This window comes from Leopardus geoffroyi, chromosome D1 (assembly GCF_018350155.1).
Source record: "Leopardus geoffroyi isolate Oge1 chromosome D1, O.geoffroyi_Oge1_pat1.0, whole genome shotgun sequence".
Lineage (NCBI taxonomy): Eukaryota > Metazoa > Chordata > Mammalia > Carnivora > Felidae > Leopardus > Leopardus geoffroyi.
In genome coordinates, this window is record NC_059329.1 from 37,896,006 (window position 1) to 37,915,596 (window position 19,591).

The 19,591-nt window shown below is 38.9% G+C and overlaps 1 protein-coding gene across 3 annotated transcripts in view; it reads left to right on the forward strand.

Moving 5' to 3' along the window:
* Nucleotides 1–19,591, forward strand: part of MTMR2 (myotubularin related protein 2) — a 116,258-nt gene that overhangs the window by 12,024 nt on the left and 84,643 nt on the right. Inside the window, exon 1 of one of the 3 annotated variants that reach the window (XM_045483560.1) lies at nt 3,494–3,762. The exons of the other annotated variants lie outside the window; for them this stretch is intronic. The gene's annotated coding sequence lies outside the window, so the exon portion shown is untranslated. Of the gene's footprint in view, nt 1–3,493; nt 3,763–19,591 lie in introns of those variants that run through there. 3 annotated transcript variants of the gene reach the window in all.

A 19,591-nucleotide genomic window follows, 5' to 3' on the forward strand; every position in this document is an offset into this window, starting at 1 on the left:
GCCTAAGAGTGGAAATTTTATGAATATTGCCATATATTTGTGAACAAACAGAATAATATTTATGGTATTTCTATGATGCCATGTGTGAAAAGCTTTTAAAAAAGTGTCACACAAGTAGAATGTATTATGATTACTGCTATGATGATAATATGTCTGCTAAGTTCCCTCGTGACTTGATTGAAAATTTTCACTATTGTTTAATTTAAAGTCAGAAAAAGAAACTGGTCAGATTTTACTGAATTTCCTTTTACTTTGCAGGTTCCCTAAATTTCTCTTTCACTGTGTGTGATCTAATCCAGATTGTCACCTTATGAAATTACACAAAATACTCAGGATGATATTTATTGGAAGAGTTCTGTCGGCCATTTTCCATGGGAAAATGATGAATGCCCAGTTTTATCCCTCAGTGTAATCAAAGTAGCTAATAGTAATAATAACACATTTTGGTGTAGTTTTTGTGGTTACAAAGCTCTTTGACCTACACCATCTCCATTGTTTCTCATAACAGCCTTGTGAGGTAGATCTTTGATAGATGAGTTACTGAAGCTCAGAGAAGTGATGTGATTGTCACAGTCTCCTGTGCATAAGAGATGGAGTTAGGACTTAAACTTTGACTCCAAATGCCATTCTGTTTCCACTTCCCAGCATAAATCTTAACATGGAACCCCTGAAGTTTCGTGGGGTATACATCTTGCTATTTGAAAGAAATTCTGAGTATTGGAAAATCGATGACCCTTTCATCTTGTCCAGCCAACCTGATTATTCAGTGCATACTTCTCTTTAAAAGTCTGACTCATGTTGCTACTTTTAAAATACTTAATAAGAGTTGCAGGTATCTTTTGGATCAAAGACTCATTCTCAGCATGGCTACCAGTGTGTGCTGCTTAAAATTATTTGAGTGTTTAAATGTTTTTTTTTTAATCCTTTTTTTTAACGTTTATTTACTATTGAGAGACAGAGAGACACAGAGCATGAGCAGGGGAGGGGTAGAGAGATGGGGAGACACAGAATCTGAAGCAGGCTCCAGGCTTTGAGCTGTCAGCACAGAGCCCGACACGGGGCTCAAACTCACAAACCACGAGATCATGACCTGAGCCGAAGTTGGTCGCCTAACCAACTGAGCCACCCAGGTGCCCCTAAAATTATTTGAGTGTTTAAATGTTTGAAACAGTAGTATGTTGAACTATACAAGCTCAAAAAATAAACTGTGATATGACACAACACAGTGTACCGAAATGTCTTGATTCCTTCTTAGTCCTTAGCTCTTTAGTTCTGATTCTACTTCTTGACTGTGACTCTGGATGGGTCACTTGATTTCTGTGAGCCTGATTCCCTTATCTGGAGAAAGGGTAAAATGATATCTGCTGTCCTACCTTTTATAGGGCTGCTTTGAGGCCTAAATATGAGGATTGATGATGCTGACAATAAGAAAAAATCAGCTAACTGCTGTGTAATGGATATCATCTGGTAGGCACAGTTTTAAGTATAGTTGGTTAAGCATCTGACTCTTGATCTCAGCTCAGGTCTTGATCTCAGGGTCTAGAGTTCAAGCCCCGTGTTGGGCTCCACACTGGGCAAGGAGCCTACTTTAAAAAAAAGTATTTTATATATGTTCATTTAGTTCTCATAACAGTCCTGCAAGGTATAAGAATTGTTACTATTGCCACTTTGTAGATGCAAAATCTGAGGCACAGAGAGGTGAAGTAACTTCCTCAGGGTCATACAGGGTGACCGAACCAGAATTTAGTACCAGGCAGTGTAGCCCTAGAGTTGGTAGTATGTGTGGAAGATAGTGTGCTTTGACCCTTGTAAAGGGCTGTGCTAATGTTAAACATTAATACTTTAAAAAATTGTTTAAAAAGAGAGATGTGTTCCTCATCCTTGTTATACAGATAGAGAAAAATGACAACAACAAGCAAGAAAAAAGTCTTTATGATTTATGATTTTTAACAATTAACTGACCTCACAAATTTGGAAGAATATTAGAAATTATGGAGAGATAAATTACTGAATGAGGCTAATACATTTGATTTTTAATTTAACCTTTCCAGGCTAGAATGAGAAAGAGACATTGAGTGCTTTTCTTTTCCTACTGAATGTTTTAACTCAATGACTGGAAAACAAAGTGAAATACCTGTGTTATTTTCTGGGATTTTGACGTTTGTGCAGAAAAGTTTTATCTCATTACACTGCCAGGGAGTGACTAGTTAATAGTAATAATTAGTTTTGCTTTGTCTAGGATTACAAAAAAAAAAAAAAAAGCAAACCTTTAGATAGTCTGAAGAATGAATATGTGACTTTATGGTTTAATGCTGAATTCAGATTTGCATGATGGGATGAGAAAATCATATGTGAGGTCATTTGTGAAGGAATGAATTCCCTATATGTTTTTCTGTTTGTCCAGCTCAAAGTGTTTTTGAGAAAGCATTTATTGCGTAATAGGTCAACTGCCTTTTTTTAGTGTTTCTGACCTTGTATTTCAATTTGGGATGGACGTATTTGTTTCTAAAAGGAAATGCAGTTTCAGAGTCGGGCACTTTGAGTTCTAATGATGTGACCAATTTTCAGTTTAGTATGACATTTTCTCAGCTATACTTAACTATAAATAACTTCCCCTTTAGGCTACTTATGAATCCGTATAAGTTTTAATTTTAGCTCTTGTCTTCAGAGTTTGAGTCAGATTTAGAAGTTCTGAGAAATTCTTTTAAGGGGCTGCTGAGGGTTTTGGGATTGGCACTGGGACTCAAGGTGCCTCTTACTCCATTTTTGCCCCATTCTCTGGACACACGCTAGTATTGGCTAGAATATTTTGGTTTTTACTTGTCCATTTATTTATATTTCCAGATAAGTGCTTTGAAGAAACACTACTCTGCAGAAAAAAAAGCATGTAAGGCATTTCCTTTATAGCCTGGTTTTTCACACTTGCTGGTGCATTACCACATAATATGCCCTGACTTTTGGGAAATATAGTTGACAGACCTGAAAACAAAATAATGAAATTAAAATGTCCCCAAGGTCACGTGTACCTTAGAACCTTGGGATTTTCCAGACAGAGTGCCAACATGCGCCAGCTGTCCCAGAGCTCAAATCCCCTTTGTTTCTCGGAAGAATACAAAATGTATTCTCTCATCTGTATCCATCAGATGCCATGATGAGAAGATCATTTATGCTGTATCTTTTTATACTATAGATCGGTTAAGAAATTTAGGGTTCTGGTGTAGCATTTCAAAAAATAATTATAAGCTATAAATTAATTTGGTTTTGGTAGTTGTTTTTCTATTTTGGGGATCCTGCAAATATTCTGACAATAAGTCTTTTGTGTGCCAATGTTTTATACACACTGCAGGCTTTTTATTATTTTTTTTTTAATAAAATTTTGAACAGAATGACTGATAGAACATGAACAGTGCTTATGACACTGTGGTCCATTGTGTAAGCGCTGAAAGCAAATTTGCATTCCTCGAAAAGCTTGTTCACAGGCAGAATATAGAACACATTCTTTAATGTTCTTGTGCAAACATGTTATGCGTGTGCTCAGGACATTAGTTTCAAGAGAATACTTTTTAAAAAGGACCTTTTCTTTCCATGGACTACTGAAGAAAAGTTAAATTGGCAGTAGGAGGGAGTGAAGCAATTTAAATAAGGCAAGTGGTTTAGATTTTATTGTAATGACTATGGTCAGTAGTACCTGGAAGTAAAAGACATACAACCTCTCCCAGATCCTCTGGAGGCGTTTGTTTACTAGGATATACGAAAAGATAGGTGAGTTGTTTTCAGGCTGGTTTGAATGAAGGGTATATATCATGCTGCTATGTTTATCTGTACCTTTAATTTTCATACATACTTTTTTACTTTCGGTAGAAATGTTTTTATTGGATTTTGAAATATTAGATCAGGAGAAATAAGAGTACTATAAATATACTTATGGCGTCTGTTAGTGCTTGGGTTTTATATTTCTGTTCACTATTGCAAAATACCTCCAAGTGTACTATGAATGACAATAAAGTAATGATAATTCCATTAATAGTCCAGCAAACCAGTAAAGCCAGAGAGGTTCAATACTTTGCTAATGGCTACACTGAAAGATTCAGGTGATGGAATTGGTTTTGTGAGTGAAGCTTTGGGCAGTCTTCTGTTTGACTGTGTCAGAAGTTACATAAGATGTGTGTGTATGTGTATGGGTGTGTAATATATGTATAAATATATAACATAGAAAAATATAAATATATTATTTATAGATGAATAAAAAATGAAAAACATAAATATAGTATATATTTATACATATATAAAAAACAACTTCATCCTGATATTTGTTCTTTGTTTTAAGTGATTCATCAAACTCTTTTTAAGTTTAAAAGTTAGTACATGCAGTTATCTTAATCAAATGAGGACATTTTACAGTATAGACCTAAGTGTAAAGTACTTTTGCGGCCAAATGCTTTGCTTCATTTTAATTTAATTAATCGATTCCTTCTTAAAAGGAGGCCCTTATTTCTGATCTCATTCAGTTTTCCCTTCTGAAGAAGATACTCTTATATTTCCACAGGGCTATTTGTTGAATATTTTCTATCACTGCCCATTATTTAGCACTAATAACTTTCAATAGGCCATGTTTTTGATCCTTATTATAGTCTTACACGGTATTGTTAACTTATAAAGAACAAACAGAGGCAGATGTAAGTAACTTGGCTGAATTGTTATTTGCTAAGTGGTGAAATCAAGTCTCTGTGACCCTAAAGCTTATGTTTTCAGCCACTAAGCACTTCTACATCTTGTTCTGTGCTTTGTGTTCTCTTCTGTTTCAGTTGTGTCCTGTATATTCCTTCATTGCTATACAGTACTATTATGAGACACTTTCATATCTGGCACCTTCATTAGGTTGTAAGTCCCTTGAAGAAAATGAATCTATTTTCAACTTTATCCCTAGTATGTAATCCATTGCTGATGTTAGTAAATGTCTGTGGAAGAGATAGATGGGAGGGCATGATAAGGGAGGTTCAGGAAGTTCCTTCTCCCCAAATGGAGGGGAAGCGTGGGAAGAGCAGGGGGGCAGATAGCTAAGAGGCCTTTAGCTAGAGGTAGGCTTTCTTAGTTTCTATCCTTCCAAGGAGCTGAACGGTACTTTGAGGCATGGGAATATTCGGAGGCGATAGGTGAACCCTGCTCTCTGGAGGCAGATTTCTCTGCCTTTGCAGCATTAACAGTGATGCTTGTAAGCCTAGTAGCATTGAGGCAAGAAGTACTTCTGTAGTTGGTACCCCAATTTATTTGTTTGAACATAATTTTCTTAATTTGCAACTTTTTAGCTTGATTAATTCTCAGGAATGATTATAATTTAAAAAAATCTCCTAACTGAAACAAAAAAATAGAATAATGGAGAGGACTTTATCTTATTTAATGGTACGCTTTTGAAAAGCACACGGAGAGTAATTCCTGTCCCCCTACCAATAATTAGTTTGTATAACTGCTCGCCTAAATGCTATACTTTGAAATGGCAGAACTTTTGATACCAAAAGGGTGGAGCATTGTTCTTAGGAGTAGTTTAGCAAAGGAAAAAGACACTCTGTTATAACAACAGCAGACCAGTAAATGTGTGGGAATGACTAAGAGTCAGATGATGGGATTTCTGTTTTGATCTTGTGGTGGAAGGAAAACTGTGTCACTCTGGCTAAGATAGTGGCAGAGCTATTAAAAAACAGAGTATGACTACAGCTGTTCTCTATTGTGCCTCCCTTACTGTAGACCTAAGTTCTGTTCTTCCATGGGTATGTGTGTTATTTTGTGGAACTAGAAGTTAACATTTAAATAAGATCAACTTGCTTCTTTTTAATTAGGAATAAAGAGAATAATATAGCTTAGGGTGGGATGAGGAGTGGGTTAAAGAGCAGGGAATTCTGAGGAGAGGGACTTTCCATTTATAGAGCCCATGGCCCTGCAAATTTGGATAAATGCATTTGTGAATGTAAATCGCTTGCACGTTCATATAATCTTTACTCTTCCTAAGAGTTGATAATGAATCAGAATTTAATACATTAGACTATAATTATAGATTTTTTTAAGTTTATTTATTTTGAGTGAGAGAGAGAGAGAGAATGTGTGTGTGTGCACACAAGTGCTTGTACTTGTGTGAGTGGGGGAAGGACAGAGAGAGAGAGGGAGAGAGAATCCTAAGTGGCTCCACAGTCAACGCAGAGCCCAGTGTGGGGCTCCAACTCATGAACCATGAGATCATGACCTGAGCCGAAATCAAGAGTCGGACACTCAACTGACTGAGCCACCCACGTACCCCTAAAGAGTTCTGATTTTTATTTGGGAAATTTTCTTGGATTAAGCATTTACTGAGTTTGTGCATTTTACCAAGTAGAACACATACACTGGCTTGAAAACATTAGCAAAGAACCAGTAAGAAATAGCTGTGAATTAAGGGTGAATGTGCTGAAGGGGACATATATCTGGGAGGAATGCTGTTAATCTGGAAATTCATCCTGGAAAGATGCCTTGTTTCTTAGACAGCCCCATATATATTTGTTTTTTGCTTTAAACTTAAATCTTAAACATTTAAACAGTGACTTCATTTTCTACATTTTAGCATGTTATCAGTTGCAGGACATTCCTGCCCTCTGCCTTTTTTTTTTTTTTTTTTTTTAGCAGTAGGATTTACCTATAAAAGAATCTTACAATTTAGGGGTGCCTGGGTGGCTCAGTTGGTTAGCTGTCCTACTCTTGATCTTGGTTCAGGTATTGATCTTGGGGTCATGAATTCAAGCCCTGTGCCGGGCCATGCAGGGTGTGAAGCCTACTTAAAAAAAATTTTTTTTTTTTTCAAAAAGAATCTTAAAATTCAGATAGCATTTTCAGTTATTTTTTTTAATAACTATTCAGTGAGATAACGAGCAAGTATTTTTTATCTCTACTCATAATATGAAGTTGAGGCTCTAAAGCCTAACCGACTTTCCATAATTTATGAGACCTATTTCTCTTCTTGTAGTTTAAACTCACATGTCTGGTTGGAGTGGGAGAGTAGCTTATCTATGTGTTAGCATTTGCCAAAGCATCCCTTGCTTTATATTGTGAAGATGCTTTTTAGTATGGTAATGTAATCGACTATAAAACACTTAACTATAGATCTCCTTTTTTGGTTGTGAAATTGTACATGGCAGTTGTGGTGAAAACAGAAAGGATCTGTGTTTCCAACAATGATTTAATAATTGGAACAGGTTGCTACAAGGGAAATGTAAAATTTTCTTCTGTAGAGGTTATTTTGGTTTGCTCATCTTGTTTTAAATGAATTGTATTAAGTTTCCTCAGGAGAGACTATTTGATTGTTGACAGTTTAGTTCCTTGGTTCTTTTAAAAAAATTTTTTTTAATGTTTATTTTTGAGAGAGAGAAAGGGAGAGAGAGCAAGCAGGGGAGAGTCAGAGAGGGAGACACAGAATCTGAGGCAGGCTCCAGGCTCTGAGCTGTCAACACAGAGCCCAACGTGGGGCTCGAACTCATGAACTACGAGATCATGACCTGAGCCGAAGTTGGATGCTTAACCAACTGAGCCACCCAGGCACCCCAGTTCCTTGGTTCTTTATGGACCAAATTATTAGAGTCTCATTTGCTTGGCTCCGTCAGTCCTGTGTTTAACCTTATTCTGATAAACTAGAGTTCTCTGATGGCAGTGGGAGGTGTCCTATTCCAGGCTCCATTAGGTAGAAATAGTTTAAATTGTTTTGGTGTTTCTGTTTGTCAAGTAATGTGCTAAACTCTTTGCACACATGATTTTATTTAATCTTTATAGGTAGGTGAAGTCTTCCTGGCAGTCAGTAATTATTAACTAAGTAAAGGAGATATAAAATAAATAAGTAAAACAAAAACTATGTCAGATGATAATAAGCACTCTAGGAAAAATGAAGCAGGGAAGGGAGTAGAGAATGAGTGGGTGGGTTTAGAGTGGTTTGCAATTTTAAATACAGTGGTCGGGGAAGATCTTACTAAGAAGGCAATATTTGAGCAAAGAAGCTGAAGGAGAAAATGGGAAATATGGGAGAATAAAGTTAGAGATAACTGAAGGAATAAAGGTCTTCAAGTAGGAAGTTGCCTAGTGTGTTTGAGGAACAGAAAGGAGTCAGTTATAGGGCAAGGGAGCAAAAGGAAGAATGGTAGATCAGGGAGGTTAGGATGGGAATGGATTGTCAAAGGCCTCATAGGCCATTTTGGAGACTTGGGCTTTTATTCTGAGTGAGATGGGAAGGTAGTGGAAGGTTTTTTTGCAGAGGAATGACAATATCTGATGTTTCAAAAAGTCTCACTCTGGCTACTGTTTTAAGAACAGACTGGGGGGGGAGCTACGAGAGTGATCCGGCTGCAACATCCGTCACCCCATTGATTTCCGGGGTTGACTTGGCCGATCTGGCTGCCTAGTCAGTTGTCCTCCTCCTCCCTCACTGGTCCATGTGCATCTGTCCCAAAGCTGTTTTCTTAGTTGAAGAGGACGCCCTTCCCTGATAGAGGAGGAGCATTCTTCTTAGGTCAAGGGTATCCGAGTAGCTGCGCTCCCCCACCTGAACCTCTAAACAACTCTCAGCGTCCGTTTGTAGGAGAACTTAGGGTAGTCGAATTTCCAGGACTCCAGATACCCCCAGATGAGGTGCTGCATGAGACAGTTTGCCTTTCTTAAAAACAAAACAAAACAAAAAAAACAGACTGGGATGCAGAAGCAAGGACACTGGTTTATCGGCAGTTAGAAGCATCCAGAGGAGAGAGATGTAGAAGAGGTAGAAGTGATGGATATGGGTACTGGACACGTTTTGAAGGTGCAGCCGACAGAATTTCCTGAGTGTTTGAACATGTAGTTTAATGGAAGTCTCAAAGATGACTCCAGGGTTTTTGGCCCAAGAAAGTATAGAAGGCTGGATTACCATTTACTAAGATATTAGAGCTGGTTTCAGGAAGAAGGGTAGGAGCTAGGTTTGGGCATCTTAGGTATCCACCTGAAGGTGTTAAATAACTAGGTTATCGGAATCTGGAATTCAAGAGAGAAATCTGGGATAGCACTAAAAATTTGGGTTCATCAACTCATTGCTGTTAAAGCTGTGAGACTGGGTGAGATTATTAAGGAGGGGAGGTGTTGTCAAGGACTAAGAGTTCAGGGGTACTCCAATGTTAAGAGGTTAAGGTGAGAAGGAAACATTGTAGGAGATCTGTGAGAAAGAGTAGCTAGTAGCTAGTAGGGTAGCCATGAGTTTTGGAAGCTGAGTGTTGAAAGTATTTCAAGGAGGAAAGACCAGTTATCTCAACAGCCGCTGATAGATGAGTACTAAGTATTGACAACTGAGTTTAATGGAGTGGATGTTGTTGATGACCTTGACAAAAGCATTTTGGCTGGCCTGATGGAAGTGGGTTCTGAGAGAATGAGAGGTGAGGGATTGGAGGTAGTGAGTGTAGACATCTTCTTCAAGGAGTTTGGCTAGAAAGAAGCTTAGAGGAATGAAGTGGTATCTGGAGAGGTTGACAGAACCTCTGTAGTCACAGTGCAGAGCCCGACGTGGGGCTCGAACTCACAAACAGTGAGATCATGACCTGAGTCAAAATCAAGGGTTGGATGCTTAACCCATTGAAACCCAGGTGCCCTGAATGCTTGGGGTTTTTAAACACAGACAGGAAGAATAGTCTGAAAGTGGCAGTGAGGAACAGGGCCCGATTTGCAGGGCCAGTGGTGGGAGAGGGGTATAGGAGAGAAAATGAAGATTTAATTTTCCATTTGAAAGAGCTATGGGGAGAGCAGTGTTTTTGGGAAAACCAGGCTTCAGTTAAGAGTAAAAGGTGAAGAGACCATTTAAGAGAGAGAGTAGAAGAAAAATTGCTGATGTTTGACCTTGAAAATCCAAAGTACAGGAGTTAGGGGTGAATGGAAGATGAGATCAGAAGAGAGGTTTGGGGTCTGGCCGTTCTGACTTCTTGTGGGAACTGTCGAAAACGGAGATGAAGGATATGATGAAGTTAGTCCTTACAGTTTTTGAGATGGGGATGTGGTGAGACTGAGTATTGAAGGGGGTGGGAAAGGTAAGGTCCTGCATGGACCACCCACAGTTCTGGTTGTTTCCTCTTCACTTTGCTGATAGTGGGGGTAAGGCCAAGGGAGAGATGGAAGGACAGTCTTACTCCTCTAGAGCATTTGGATTTCTGATGCCCTTTCTTAACTCCTGCAGATGGAGGCTAGTTGCTGGGGGAGAGTGGGTGGTGTCACTTGGAACCCAAGGAGCTGAATTAATGACCAATTTGTCATCTCTGTTTTGCATATAAAGAAACTAAGACTTAGAGAGCATCCTGCCCAAGGCCACATGGCCACTGGGTAGTGGAGTGAAAGGAAATGATGCACTCTTACACAGTAAAATAGATGACGGGTCAAGGAGCGGTAACATTCTGTGCGATAACACCACATTGTCATTGGAGCGTTATCTTCATTTACTTTCAGATCCTGCAGTATCACTTGGTTTTATACTGGATTCTAAATGAGGGATCTAATTAACAGTCTAGTCTTCTCATATAGAATGTGTTCCCTGTGTTTGTTGTCCAAAAACTTAAAGCAATTATGGGAAACAGGCCGAAAGGTACTGTTTTGGGGTAGTCTTATTCTTAACCTACTTCTAAATTCAATTCAGCTTTATCTTCCCCAGGAAGTATTCTTTGATTGTTCTTTTTTTTTTTTTTTTTTTTTTTTAATTCAAGATCTCATCTTGTCTTGCCTATTATTTTTTTTAATGTTTGTTTATTTTTGAGAGAGAGCGCGCGAGCGAGTTGGGGAGGGGCAGAGAGAGAGGGAGACACAGAATCTGAGGCAGGCTCTAGGCTCCGACCTGTCAGCAGAGAGCCCCCATGTGGGCTTGAACCCACAGACCATGAGATTATGACCTGAGCTGAAGTTGGATGCTCAACCAGCTGAGCCACCCAGGCACCCCAGTTCTTTGATTGTTCTTAACTGACCTTCATCCTTATACAGTGAGCTTATGTAGAAGAAATGTTGGCATGTCTGTGTGTGTGCTGCATGCATGCGTGTGTATGCATGTGTGTGTGCTCTATCTCCCCTGTCAGATAATAAGCACCGTGAAGGTATTTCTTCTTTTGGTTCCACACTCTTGTCAGAAGCAATGTGACTTAGGGGAATCTGATTCTGTAGTTGGCTCTGCCACTAATTTGATATGATATTTCAGACCATTCCCTTCACTTTTCTGGGCTCTACTTTATCTGTATAAATGAGAGGAGTTTCACTAGAAAGATCTCAGGGTCTTTGAAAGTGATAATATCCTATAATTCACTGGCCGACCATCAGAATAGTTGGTTAACTGATGCGTATAAGCGTTTGAAAAAAAGAATTTGAAAAATACGGTGTAATTCTAGTTACCTACTACACAGCTTAATGTCATTGTAAGGTGTGGGCAGTCACCAAGCAGGATCAGAGTGAGAAATAGGGCTGAAGAGAGGGTAGGCCAGATGGTACCAGTAGCAAGTATTTGTGGATGCGGGGCTGAGAAGACTAAAGATATGTTCGAAAATCTTTTGCACAGAGGTGATAACTGGAGCTGTGGGAGTCTGTATTTCTGAGAGATTGAGTACAGAGCGCAGAGCCAAGGTTAGAACTTTCAAGAGAATCTATATTGAGAGGGCAACTGGAAGAAAAGAGCAGAAAAAAACAGTGTAAAGAAGGGCAGTAGGGGTGCCTAGGTAGCTCAGTTGGTTGGGCGGCTGACTACGGCTCAGGTCATGATCTTGCGGTCCGTGAGTTCGAGCCCCACGTCGGGCTCTCTGCTGACAGCTCAGAGCCTGGAGCCTGCTTTGGATCGTGTGCCTCCCTCTCTCTCTGCCCCTTCCCTGCTTGGTCTCTGTCTCTGTCTCTCAAAAATAATAAACATTAAAAAAAAAAAAGGGCAATAAATTTTAATGGCAATGGAAGTGTAGGGAGAAAAGCAACTCAACAGGGAGGCAGTGATAATACTATCTACCTCTGTGGAGAGGTTAAGGAGGGTAAGACTGAGAGGAATGAGGTGCCCCTGCATTTGTTCCTCAGGGCATTAATGACATCCAGAGAGCAATATCAATTGAATAGTTGAAGGTAGACTTCAGTGTGTTATTAATGATTCTGACATAGATTCAGCATCTCACTATTGAGTTCCTGCTACCTGTCCAGTGTTGTGTAAAGCCTATGCATGCCTGTACACACACAGACACACACCTTCCAAAGGTGGAAAGACTGCCCTTAAACCTGAGAAGAGATATGTCATCATTCTTCTTTTTTTGAATGTTTATTTTTGAGAAAGAGAGAGAGAGAGAGGAGAGCAGAGGATCTGAAATGGGCCCTGCGTGGACAGCAGCCATCTCGATGTGGGGCTCGAACTCACAAGCTGTAAGACCATGACCCGAGCCAAAGTAGGACGCTCAACCAACTGAGCCACTCAGGCGCCTTGAGAAATGTCATCATCTAAGATAGGAAGAAGGAGTCAGTGTGGATATAGATAAATTTACTGAGAGAGGGACAAGAAGTTAAGACAGTTCATGCCTCATTATTTTAGTGTTTCCATTTATACTACATTATTGTCGCTAGAACATTGTATAGACTACGTTGACATAGTAATTGATTTAACCTATTAATAAATCCATTGGATTTTACTCTTATTTTCCTTTACTGCTCTGTAGTATTATATACTGTTAACTATTGATTTTAAAACATTCTTTTGGTTTTCACTAAACTCTTTGTTTTTTCCATCTACTTTTTCTACAGTTCTACCTCCAGTCTCTATTCTGTGAAAATAAATGTAGTTCCATTCACTAAATCTCACATCTCTTTTTGCTGTGTATGCTGTTCCAAAGCTACATGATTCAGTTTCATGGCTTTAGCTATCACGTAACTGTAACCTCTGCAGGGAATGTCAAAACTAGAAAAGTTTTGCATTTCCACTTACTTAATGAACACATTCACGTGGATATTTTGTGAGAACCTCAGATTCAACAACATCAAAATCTATTGCATGTTTCCACCTATCTCATTCAAACTTTTTCTCCTGTATTTCCTATTTTTGTTATTCTGTGGCCTATTTCAGTTGTCTATTAAGAGACCTAATTCAGTAGGCTATTAACTCAGTTCCTGTAGAATTTCCCCCCCATCGATATTCCATAAGCCAGCAAAATCTATAACACTTCTACTCAGAAATGTTTAATGGCTTCCCCTGCCTCTAGAATGGGATCTGAATTCTTGGTATCCAGGTTTCTTCACAGAACATAGTTCAGTCTTTCTCGCCTCCACCCCTGCCATGACCCACAAAGCCAGTCACATTTGCTTTCCCAAAGAATCTATGCTGTTCTCCCTCTCTCAGATGTTTTCACTCTTCCATTCTACCATTAAATCCTACTAACAGGCCAGTGTCCCTCAGAAATGACACATCTTTCAAGCCTGCCTCGCCTGTCCCATCACATTCAGTCTTTTCTTCCTTTATTCTCCTGTGGTATTTTTAAGCTACCCTTATAGCATTCATCACAATCAGATCCCCAGATAGTTAAATAGGAGTTTGCCCTTCCCACGAGGCTGTCATTTGGGAGCACACCTAATATTGTTGTATCGTACATACTGTCACAGTTGTCACAGTGCACTCATGTAACAGAGTAAGTAGTAAACCGACACTGCCTGCCTGCTTGCCTGCCTGAATGAATTGAATGAATGGATGAATGAAGAAATGCATGTCCAAGTAAAATGTGAAATCTTTTGGCCTACTAGTGTATGAGGTGCTGCATGTTTTCCCTGTGGATGCCCTTGATGCCACCTCAGTCTTAAAAATTTCAAGACGAAACTTGTCAGTTCCCCAAACTACCTACTTTTCTTTTTTGCTGCTTCGGCACACTGGTTGCTCAGTCAGCAAGACTTGGGATCGGATTTTGATCCCTTGCTCATCATGTCGCATTATTCGTCAAGTTCTATTGATTCTGTCTCCATGGTGTCCCTTGTATCCACTCCCGTTTCATTTTTACTGCTAAGTTAGGCTCTTAGTTCTTCTGACTTGGGGAGGTCTCCAAATAGATATTCCTGCCCTTGTCATCGGTTCTTTGACCTGTTCTTAAAATAATCTTCCTAAAACACAGAAACTTTCAGTAGCTTCTCACTGCTTTCAGAGCTAAGTATCTGAATATCTACTTATTTGTCATGACCTTCTACCATTTCAGGCTTTTCTCTGATTATGTGTTACAAGTATCCTATACTCCAAAGTGGTCTGTGTCTTACCGTAGCTGTAACATCCCCTCACTACTTTATTTTTTTTTTCCATGCTGTGTCTTTGCTTAGTGAAATTGTTCAGAAGGTGTTGAACCTCTTCCATATTTTGGCTAACCTCCAACACTGTCTCTTTCATAAAGCCTTTCTCAAGCCCGTACATAAGAGCTGTACATGAGCTTTTCAATTTCCAGACCTCTAAGTGGTTTATTTTTCTCTTATTCATTTTTCGTATTCTACATTTTGCTGTGTTTTGCGTGTGTGTGTGTGTGTGTGTGTGTGTGTGTGTGTACTTGAATTAAGGATATTAGAGTGAAAACTCAGCAGAGGCAGAAATCCTGTGTTATTTACCTCTGTATCTCAAGGAGTTCCTAGAACGGTACTGCCTGGCATACAGTGGGTACTCAACACTATTGATTACATTAAACTGAGATACGGGATAACTGAAACCATATGCTAGTGAAGGGAGATGACAATTTGTAGTATCAGGACTGAGAAAAGACCCCCGCCCCTTTTTTTATTTTTTACAATTGGGTCATTAGTAATTACAGAAAGAGCCATTTTATGGGATTCATTAGAGGCAGAAGCCAGATTGCTAGGGATTAAGGAGTGAGTGGGTACTGAGAAAATGGAGCCAGTGAGGATAGACACTTTGTTGTAATGTGGAAGGTGGCTAACCTCTTAAGAAATGGAATGTGATCTGCAGATTTGGAAAGAGAGTTGTGAAGGAAAACCACATGTGGTGTTTGAAGGAAAAATGAGTGTGCTGTCAGAAACATGAGTGCCAAAATTACTCCAAATCATACATTTTCATTTTTCACCCTGGCGGAGGAGTGCTCCAAATGAGTCAGGCCTCTGAAGCTAATACCAAGTTGCAGTGTATGGAGGGCACAAGGTTAGAGTAAATGAGCACACGTAGCATAAGAAGCCTTGGAAACATAACCATGCTGGGCATTGGGAAGGGTGATGTTCTGAGTCAGTGGAGTTTATTTTCCTGTGTTCCAGTTTAATGTGATGAACTTATTTAGAAGAGTTACTGAGCCAGTCATATATATATATATATATATATATATATATATATATATATATTTATTTATTTTAGGGAATCTCTTCCCTTAATTATTATACATATATGTTTTGAAATGTAAGATACTTAAAAAAGAATCATTACTTAGCTAAATTAGAATATTTTTCAAATGCATTTTAAAAGATAGATATAGTTCCTACAGTTTCATAGTTCCTATGAAAACAGTGAAAATATTTAAAGAAATTGTGGCTTAAATATCTTGATAGGCTGTCATTCTGTGTACCTGTAGGCGGGGGTGTTGAAGTTATACAGTGATAACTCAGAGCTCCTGAAATAAGTGTAGCTGTTATATTTAGTTTTAGTTTCCCTAAAGGATATTTGCAAATATCCCCTTAAAAACTATGTTGTCAGAAATACAATATTGGAATATTTCTATTTGGTCCGAGTCTTAACTTCATATTTAAGACTGAGGCTGTGATTATAGAATTAGAAAACGTAAGTAGATACAAACACATAACACTTTTTGGACAATTTAATTTTTCAGCACTTATTTAGATATTATATCGCTATAACACAAGGTAGAATACTCCTTTCAGAAGCCATAGACTATGTTAGAACTAAAAGGGATCATTGGGCCAGGGTTCTTAATCTTCAAGTCCCTGACATTGTAAGTAAATCAGAGAACAGCTTTCATGAGACTCTCAGAGACATCTAGGATCACCAAAAGGCACCACTAAAATGGTCTAATTGTTACTTTTCACAGATAATAAACCAGAATGGGGAAATGGGGAAAAAGTCATTTGTCCAAGGATATTGCTTGTTTTTTTGGTTCCCTACTACTTTTTAAACCATCCCAATGGAAATAACACATAGTCCAAAACCAATTCCCAGCTGTTAAGGATTATTTGTTACTCACTTAAGACATAATCTCTTTAAAGAAATGTTTGTTCCAGTGTGCTAAGGAGTTTTTAAATGTAAATGGAAGACTATATATGGTGTATAAAACAATATACACACATTAACTCCAGAAGGAAAATGAGATCATTTACCTTCCTCTGTCCTTGTTCTGTCCCTCCCTCTCCCCCCACTCCCTTTACCAAGTTTCTTTTTCATTTTGTCTTGGATATGCTAGTCATGGCCTCTGATGAATCATCCAGTCTTTGATCATTCTCATTCATTTTTTCACTCACTAGTTGATTCAAGAAATATTTCTTGAATGCCTGCTCTATGCCAGGCACCATACTAGGTCCTAGGAATAGAATGGTGAGCAAAATTGACATGGCACCTTCCTTCCTTGAAGTATGTGTTCTTGGGGGACATAGATGTTAATCAAACATTTGTAAAGATACGTAAGAACAGGATTTTGTAGTTAGGAAGAACTAAAAACACGAAGTACTGAGAGAACAACAACTATTAAGGTGTCTGAGGCATCTGTTCAGATTTCCCTGAGGAGGTGATGTTTCAGTTGAGAGCTTAAGTCAGGAAGGAGTTTGGCATAACCATGCTCCCTGCAGAGGGGCCAGCATATTTAAGGATCTCCAAGAAGGCCAGTGTGATTGGGCTGAGGAGAGCAAGGGGAAAGAGAGATGCACAAGAGGAAGCTGGAGGAGGAGGTGGGGAGCAGATCATGTAATGACTTGAAGGCTGTTTGAGGTAAGAGGAAGGGGGAGGCAGGCCATTGGAGGATTTCAAGCAGGGGAATGGCCAGACTGGTTTTGACTTTCTGGTTCTTACGAATAATGCTGTTAGGACCATTTGTGTACATTTATATGTATTCATGTGTTCTTCTTGGTGGACATACGTTTTTATTTTTCTTGGGAATATATTTAGGAGTGGAATTGCTGGGTCATTTGGAAATTCTGTGTCACCTTTTAAAGGACTGCCAGACTGTTTTCCAAAGTGGCTCTTTATCACTTTACAGTTCTCCCAGCAGTGTAGGAGGGTTCCAGTTTCTCCTTATCTTTGCTAACATTTGTTATTGCCTGTTTGACTATAGCCACCCTAGATGGTGTGGAGTGGCATCTTATTGTGAGCCCCTTGCTTTTTCTTAGCAAGGCTTTTAAGTCTGGCATTTAGGATTCTCAGTGATCTGGCACTAGGCTACCTATTTGCCCTTTTATCCATTTAGTTTGAGTAACTATTCAAAATCTGCCCTGTACTTTCCCAGACTCTTTTTAGAATTTTCTTGTCATATGTGCATATTCTTGTGATTTGCAAAGCCCTGATCTGTGCCTTGCAGTCTTTAAAGGCCCAGTTTTCTGTCTTCTTCATTTTATCATTGAGCCGTATGGAATTGTTGATATTTGACCATTTTACCTATAGAAATAGCAATTTCAAATGGTTCATTTTAATGTATTTCTTGCTTTCCTCTAATCCTCAGATTACTACCATTTCCCCTGAGTTTTTTTTTTTTTTCCTCCTAGCCTTTGTTTCTGCCTCTCATGGTATTGATGTGCTGATGTGGTATAGCTTCTCTTACAGGGCTGAGATCTCAAGGGCAGAGGCTATTCTATAGCCCAGTATTTTGTACATAGTAAAGGTTTGGTAATTGTTAACTGTCTTTACGAGGAATATGTGCACTATATAATGAATCAGTATAAACATAGTACGTCAGTATAAACGTTAGCTATAACTGAATGTACAACATGCAAACATGTTGGAATGCCTGGACTTATTGGAAGGAACCAGTAAGAATCACTTCGGGACTGGCTTCTTAGGGGAAATGAACCCTTGACAGAAGTTTTAGGTAGTTAAAAGCCACAGTTGGTCAGAAGAGAAGACATTTGGAGAGGAGATTAAAAAATACTCAAAGCGGAAAGTGGGAAGAGTCTAACTACATGAGAATCGGGTTTGGGTAGCCAGAGTCAATGGAAGCATGAGCTAGAATTAGATATGGCAGAGAGCTCTGACACTCTGAAAGCTGTGATGCTGAGATTTGATTTGATGAGGAGGCAGCTGGGGGCCAGTATAAGCACCTTTGTCATAATAAATGCAAGTGCTAAGGAAGTGTTGGAGAGATGCTTGAGGAAAATTCTTCTTGGAGGTTTGAATATAATAGAGAGAGATGAGACTAACATCCCTGAGTGATTGTAGGCATGAGCTGGTTCCGGCTTTTTCACCAAGTTTTATTGGCTAGAATTAGACATGAAAATGGGAAAAAGGGGAACCTGGGTGGCTCAGTCAGTTAAGCATCTGATTCTTGGTTTCAGCTCAGGTCATGACTTCACAGTTCCTGAGTTCAAGACCCCTGTTGGGCTCCACACTGGCAGTGTGGAGCCTGCTTGAGATTCTGTCTCTCCCTGTCTCTCTCTCTCTCTGTCCCTCCCCTACTCATGCTGTGCCTGTCTCTCTCAAAATAAATAAACCTTAAAAAAATTAAAAAAAAGAAAATGGGAACTAAAAATTATATTCAGTGTGAAAGAAAGGAAAGGAAGAAGAATGGAAAATACAAACTGTTTCTTCTTGGAAATTAGTTTGTGCAATTGGAATAGCTGTTAAGTTGAGGCAAACAGTTTTGGGAAATGTAGTTAGTTCTCTGGAAAACAAAAATAGGCCAAATGAATGAATATTCAGCTTCTACTCTTGGTTTTCTCAGAGAAGCGTTCTTCCTGTTACTATTTACATACTCTGGATCTGGACAACGCTGGCTCTGTCACTTATTAGCTGTGTGACTTTGGGCAAATTATTCAGCATATCTTTCTAGAGCATTTAAAGCTGTTTTTAAGAAACTGAGAGAAAAGCCCAGGGTCACGTATTTCTTATTTGATGCTGTCAGAATGATAACCTAAGGCCAACTGTATTTCCATCTAATGATATTTCCATCTTACACCACTGCTTTTAAGACTGCTGCTTGTCAACAGCGTGGTAGCTGAGTTCAGATAAATACTGGGTTCCTAAGCTTACTAGTAGTTTTTTCTTTCTTTCTTTTTTTTAAGATTCTAAAGCTTTGATATTTTGAATTTTTTAAAGAAGTTTTCAAGTATACACAAAAGAGAGAGTTGTACAATAAGCCTCTGATTACCCATCACCCACATTGAAGAGCTGACCAAGAGTTTGTCCTATTTGCTGTATCTTTTTCTTGTTTTCTCCTAAACTATTTTGAAGCAGATCATGTCTTCAGTGTGCGTATTTAAAAGGTATAAACATTTTTCCACATAATCTCATAATGACACCTGAGAGTATTAGGAACGGTTCTTTTTCTCATGTAAGGCTCCTCCATACCACGTTCCCCCAGTTGTCTAAAAACTATCAATTTGTCAAATAGATACAAAAGCCAGACATTACAAATGATTATAACCGTGAAGCCTCTTAATTTAGAGC